Raw genomic sequence first — 7,311 nt, 5'->3', positions numbered from 1 at the left:
CTCTCCCTCTCCCGCTACCCCTCCCAGCTCTCTAAAATAAATAAATCTTTTAAAAATTCATTAAGAGTGTAAGTTTAAAAAAAGGATGGGGGGGAGAATCTAATAGGCCCTTAAATGTTAACATGAAAAGAAGTAGGACACACAGTTTGAGTTTATCAAACAAGGTACAGAATGCTCCCATTGTGTTACTATACATATTTACATATACACTGACGGTCTAGAATTAAATGCCAACTACTAATAATAGTTATTTCTCTCAAATGTAGTTGCCGCAAGACCATTTTATGTAAAAAATTTTTATAAAACGTATATGGTATAAAAAAGTTTGTTTATAAAGTAAATAATCGGATGAGCACAAATCAGAAAGAAGCTGGGGTTGAGGACTATGGGCCGCCCTGATCACTGAATGCGTTGCTGGTTCCTCTCGTCCTTAGCCTCCAAATGTGATGAGGCGCCTGGCAGGTGGCGGTGGCGGTGGCGGCTCTTGCGTGGGAAGCAGGGCGGGCAGGGGAGGGGCAGCACTGAGACCTGCACTCCACGGCCTCAAGGCAGAGCGTGGGGTGGGCTTAGAGGCTCAGAGGGGGCCTAGGGTGAGGCTTCCCAGGGAAGTAGGAGAGAAGCAAACAGAACTTTCCCAACCAGGAGCCCAGGAACGAAAGCAGAGATTTCGCAATCAGCTTCAGGCCAAGTAAGGGAGTGAGTTTCTGGTGTTCAGGCTCCTTGACTCCTGCCCACGGCGTCCAGAAGTGGCCCCTTGGGGAGTGTGAGAGGTAGCCATCTGCCAAGGTCGGCCTACGGGGGCCAAGGGCTGCCCCATCTCCTCTGCCACCAAACCAGGCATGTTCCGTGCCTGGTCTCGTCCTTCCCCGGGCCCTTGGAGTTGCCTTTGAACTGATTTGATAACGTCAGCACTGCTATGAACAGCCAAAGCCCGATACGACGCTATGCACCAAAGCCCTTAGCTGAGTCAGGTGACATCTCCCTGCTGTCACCCCCAGAAACTGGAGCTTGGGGTTCTAGATAAGGAGCACAAGGAGGCACTGCACACACCCATAAGCTTTAGGCTCCCTTAGTCGCAGGCTGGGCATCCACTGTGGTGAGTTTTGAGAAACTTCTTTGGTTGAATCCCAGGCCATATGACTCAAAAGGGTCGGATGGTTGCAGCTTGTAATGTTTCAGATTGGAAAACTGAAGCTTAGATAAGTTATCTGCATTCCTCCAAGGTCATGACAAGTTTTAGAGCTGACGCGGGAAGCCAGTCCTCCTCAGGGAGCATACTTCCCGTCCTGCCATGCCACACGTCTTTGGCCGCCCCATTTCCAGTGGCAAGTGTCTCAGAGTTTCAGGGGGTAGTAGCGAATGACCTTTTACATCTTCACTCTAAATAGAGAACTGAAAACGAAGTCGTAGCACTGCGCGCTTTTAAGGTGATGCCTGGTGCTGTTATTGGCGGTAGCGCTTCAGGGTCACACAGTCAAATGATGTGACATTTGTTTGTTCACTCATTTATCAAGTGTTTATTAAGCAATATAGACAATATTCCAGGCCCCGAAGCAGGAAAAATGAAAACACAGGGTAGTAGCAAGGAACCATACAACCTGGAAGTAATTTTAAGCCATACATCCTTGTCCAATCAGTCTGGTCCTGCCCTTTAGGTCCTTGGTCCTTGGTCCAGGCCACCCTCGCACAAAGAACTACTACAACAGTGTAAAACACTCATTTTTCTGAAGACCCTCTGGCAGCCTTGCAATCGGCTCTTGGATGCAGCCCCAGTGGGTGGCGGTCGGGTGGCAATCTCTGAGAGTCAGGACATAACAAAATTTTCACTTCTTACGTTTCATCTCCCAGTGGGATTTCAGCATCCTTTATAGCACTCACAGGGATTCCTGGCAGGTAGGACAAGCTGCATTATCAACCAAATGACAAGACCCAGTCCTGATCCCTGGAACAATTCTGGAAAATTCCAGTGGTTTGGCAATGATTCCAGCTAGTTAATCTTGGCTACAAAAAAGCCATCGCTGTATGTTAGTAAACTCACACACCACCACATTTTAGGAATAGTTGTCGGAGAACATGCTTTCCTTCTCTATTTTAAAAGGACTTTGCAAAGAATATTTTGTAGCAGGGCCCTCAGCTGTGTCCCACATGTATTCTCTCCGTTAAGCAACAGTCATCAGTGAAGTATCCTCCTTCCCTCCCCTCCCCCAGAAGGGTAAGCAATCAGCCAAGACGCTGGGATGGTGCTTGAGCCAAGAGTTTTTCTAAGTAAGTAGGAACTCAACAATAAAAATGGAACATTATGGCCAGAGCCCTGGGGTCACAGGACATAAAGACCAGAATCCAGGATCTAATGAGCTCATGTGTGCACCTGCCTCCCCCACCCCCCAATCCCAAGGGACAGAATCAAGAACCACCAAAAGGCTGAACCATGTTCTGCAGACCTTAGCAGGCTGCGTGTCCCACATTTCATCATCAGGAAGTCAGTCCAGTGGCGGCTTTTGGAGTTGGTGTCAACTGGAATTAGATATTTTTTTTAAGGATTTATTTATTTATTTGAGAAAGAGAGAGAGCAAGAGGGAGCATGTAGGGTTGGGGGAGGGAGAGAGGGAAAGAGAGAGAGAGAGAACCTCAAGCAGACTCCCTGCTAAGCACAGAGCCTGACTTGGGGCTTGATCTCAGGACCAACCTGAGCCGAAATCAAGAATCAGACACTTAAGTGACTGAGCCACCCCAGCACCGTGATCACAGAGATTTTTTTTTAATATTTTTTTTTAATTTTTTTTTATTTATTTATGATAGTCACAGAGAGAGAGAGAGAGGCAGAGACACAGGCAGAGGGAGAAGCAGGCTCCATGCACCGGGAGCCCGATGTGGGATTCGATCCCGGGTCTCCAGGATCGCGCCCTGGGCCAAAGGCAGGCGCCAAACCGCTGCGCCACCCAGGGATCCCCAGAGATTTTTTTTTAAACCACATGTGCCCTGACCAGTACCTCTGGAAAGAAAAGAATGCTATTTAGGATTTGTCAAAGTTTGTAGGCATCAGGTGTTTGCCAAAACCAAACACATAGCTGCACATCAAAAACAGAAAATTACATTTCACGTAAGTTTTAAAAAAAAAAATTATTTTAACCTTTGGGAAAAGCCTATCCTGAAATTGTGACTAAAGACCCCTTTTTAAGCAACCAGCTCATGTCTTTCCGTTTATTTGGGCTCAAATTAAAACGGTGAGTGGCAAGAATATATACCATGAGGTTGGTTCTTCTTTTGTCATTTAGTTTATTACCGGAAAGAAAAAATAGAAGTCGGCAGAGGGGTCAAAACTGGAGGGCAGGGAGTCTGACCTGTTAGGAGTGTGAGCATTAATTGGTCTGTTTTTCTGTATCACGACCATCCTGTTAACTGCGTGATACCTTCCACGTTTACAAGCTGTTTAAGGATTAAATCCTCATAGCGATGGACCAAGTAAAATTCGCCATGGTGACCGCAGGTGATATCAAATCTCCCCTGGGCCTGCTGGGACCCTGGAGGATCCTAATGGCTTTAGGAGAATGACTGACCAGTCTGGCTTCCCGTGAGATACAAGCCGACCCAGTGGTTGGCAGGCGCGAAGTGGGAGCGCGTTTTCCAGAAAGCTCCAGGACGCTCCAGGCCAGCGGGTCCCCGGGCAAGCAGAGTGGACGTCCAGGAGCTCCGGCTGGTATGGAGGAATTCTCTAGAAAATGACTGGTTAAGAAAACAGGTTCACGTGGAGTTTACATCCTGTTTACAGGATGTTCTGTCTTTGGCTGGTGGCGACGATGCTGTCGGGGACGCCGCAAACAACCTAGTGACTATATTAACACCATAAGTGACATTTCTTGGTTCTCTGGTTTGCTCTTCAGAGTTCCTCAGGAGTGCAAGGTCCTTCCCTGTCCACCCAAAGTCAACGCGAGGCTCAGATATTTAATTCTCATCTCAGCATTTAATTATCTGCATTTATTGGGCAATCGTGGTCGGTCTACCTCCTGTGCCAAGATGGGAAATCTCCCCTCCACTGGCCTCCTTATCCATGAATCCTCTAGGGACCGTCTCAGCCGCAAGCCCAAGGACAGACAGGCCTCCCTGCCGTCAGCGCAGTGCTCCCCAGCAAGCGGGGCCCCTTGGCACTGGCGGGGCTCCATGGGGGTGCACGGCTACCACCGAGCCCCGGCCAGAGGGCCTGTGAACGGCAGGTGCCGCCCTGACCCATGATCACTCCCAGTGGGGAGAAAAGAAAGGTCTTGAGATCATTAACCCTGCTGCGGTCTCCTTGCTGGGATCTGAAGCGTCCTCCTCCAACAGCACACGGGCGGGGCGGTGTTTAGATGCCGACAATCTCCCGTGACAGCAACATCAAAAACGAGAGGAGACACCGACCGAGGGCAGAGCTGGCTCTGACACCTCCGTGGCTGGTGACCACTAGGCCCACCTCTGACTCGGAGCGGTCTTCTGAAAGCAATGCAAAAAGGCGCGGTCACTGTGCTTTCAAACACAGTGTCCTTGGGAAGGTGGTGACAATGTGGCATTGTCATGCCTGCCACACGGTCCTGCATAAAATAGCACTTTCCTTTACTGCTTTCCTCTAAGTGTCCAGGGGGGCAGAGAGACAGTCCTGATTTATTTAGAACATCTTCCCTCCGGGGAAGGCATCTGACTTTTTCTTTCTCACTGCCTTTTATCTGTAGGGGTGAGGCCCTTACCCACCTCCCTCTCCCCTGGGTTCTATCCTGCCCCCTCACGTCCCTGACCATACTCCCAGAAGCTGTGTTTCAAGGGAGGCTTGGCATCTAAAACAAATGATGTATACCTTCTCGTGTCTATTAAAAAGATTTATTTATTTATTTATTTATTTATTTATTTAATTTGAGAGGGAGAGAAAGAGAACATGAGCGAGCAGGGGAGGGGGGCAGAGGGAGAGGGAGTGAATGTCAAGCAGGCGCCACACTGAGCGAGGAGCCCCACCTGGGGCTCAATCCCACAACCCAGAGATCGTGACCTGAGCCGAAACCAGGAGCCAGATGCTCAACTGACAGAGCCACCCAGGTGCCCCATGATGTACACGTTTTGAGAGATAAAGAGAATCAGAGCTTCCCCTGCCCTTGCCCTCGCCTCCTGAGTGCCCACGCAAGCCTGTTTGCCCACACCCAGCCTGCAGCCATGGAGGCACCGGCCAACGCGCACCGGGATTCTATTTCTGATTAGACTGTAAAGAACAGGGGCGCCTGGGGGGCTCAGGCGGTTGAGCATCTGCCTTCAGCTCAGGTCATGATCCCGGGGCCCTGGGATCAGCCCCATGTGGGGCTCCCCACTCAGCGAGGCTCTGCTTATTCTTCCACCTCTCCCTCTGCGCCTCCCTCCAGCTTCTGCTCTCTTTCTCAAATAAAATCTTTTTTAAAAAACTGTAAAAAAACGTAAAGTCTTTATTACCTATGACATTTGCCATAGGTTTCTTAAACATACCTTTGATCAAGTTAAGGAAATTCCCATCTAGGTCTAGTTTCCCAATTTTTTTTTTTTTTTTTTTTTTTAGTTTTATCTGCAGGGATCTGAGATGTTATTAATGTGGCAAATTACACAGGTACATACCTTAGTGTTGAGCTCTCTTTGAATAAAGCCGACTTTCATATGTATATGTCCATAAACTGCTGGATTCAATTTTGCTTGAGATTTTTGCAACTATATAGTTCATTCCATTTTTAAAATTCTAGTTTAAATACAACATCCGTAGTGCCTTCTTCCTCATATGACTTGGCCAGATATTTCTCTCTCTTTTTTTTTTAAGATTTTATTTATTTAAGAGAAAAAGAGAATGAGCAGGGGGGAGGGGCAGAGGCAGAGGGAGAAGCCAACCCCCGCTGAGCAGGGAGCCTGAAGCGGGGCTCAACCCCAGGACCCCAGGATCATGACCCAAGCGGAAGCCTGATGCTTAACCGACTAAGCCACCCTGGCGCCCCTTGGCCAGATATTTCAATTTACTGTAGGGAAAAACTAAATCTTCATCCACCATAAGAAGTCAATACTAGATAAAGTAAAAATTGATTAGCCACAAAAGAGCAAAATAAGAATTACTGAAGAATAAGGAAGTAATTGTGGGAAGAAACTTCCAACAGGATTGAAAGGAGCTGCCTCTAGAGAAAAGAGCCACCAAACCGGGAACTGCTTGATTTACTTTTGTTTTATTTTGGTTTGTTTATTAAAATAACCCTCTCAGTATTACTTCTCTTTTTAAACCATGAATATGTATCACTCTGATAAAAACTAAGGGACACATTTAGGTTCCACAAAACTCAGAGACATCTATGGTGCAGAATTTATTTTGAAATCTGTGACATCTTTCTTTCTTTTCTTTTTTTTTTAGTGAACATCTATTGCAGTCATGTTTATCTAAGCTTTTTCCTTCCAGTACATTTTGCCCTTCTCTGTCTCTGAATATGTTTTCCCTCCACTTTGAAAGGTCCCCAAATACTGGATTTCTCCCAAGCAAATGTTGGTAGACACTTTTTTTCTTTTTTTAAAGATCTTATTTATTCATCAGACACAGAGAGAGAGGCAGAGACACAGGCAGAGGGAGAAGCAGGCTCCCTGTGGGAACCCCAGGATCACACCCTGAGCAGAAGGCTGATGCTCAACCGCTGAGCCCTGGGGGGGGGGGGGGGGGGGGGGGAGGCAGGAGTGGTTGGCCTGAAAAAAGTTTTCTTTTTTGATCCGTTTCTTTTTTGTTTGCAATGGCAATGGAGTCACTTTTTCTGTTAAAATAATTTAAGCTGTAGGTTTTGAGTTTTGTGGGATTTTAAAAAATTGCCGGTTTGCTTGCGTATGTTTTACCTGGTAGCTAATTTGGAAGGAAATGACATTTCCTCTAAATTAAATTCGCATATTGAATCAGTATTTCCGATTCCTTGGAGCCGGAGCCGATGCCATCTATTGTTGTTGTTGCTGATACCGTTTAAAAGGGTTGAGACAGTAGCTCTGAGACAGTAGCTCGGAGCCTGCAGCAGTACTTTTCATTGAGAATTGAGGCCACAGGTGGGTCTCATCTTGGAGCCTGTGGGAGAAATTCTTAAAATCAGGATTTCAGATTCTAAGGATAAATCTGCTTCCTTCTGTTATTTGTTTTTCTTAGCCTTTGGAAGAATTTCAGACTAACCTATTTAATTCTGGAGGCTGGCTGGCTTTGGTATTTGAAGACCGTGATTGAGTTAAGAGGATGGATGCTAGATAATAGGAATAGGAATGATGAAGTTTGGGGACTACGTTGACATTTGGCTTCTGATTAGATTGGGGAAAGGGCAG

The sequence above is a fragment of the Vulpes lagopus genome, chromosome 10 (assembly GCF_018345385.1).
Source record: "Vulpes lagopus strain Blue_001 chromosome 10, ASM1834538v1, whole genome shotgun sequence".
Classification (NCBI taxonomy): Eukaryota; Metazoa; Chordata; class Mammalia; order Carnivora; family Canidae; genus Vulpes; species Vulpes lagopus.
This window is presented reverse-complemented; position numbering follows the sequence as displayed.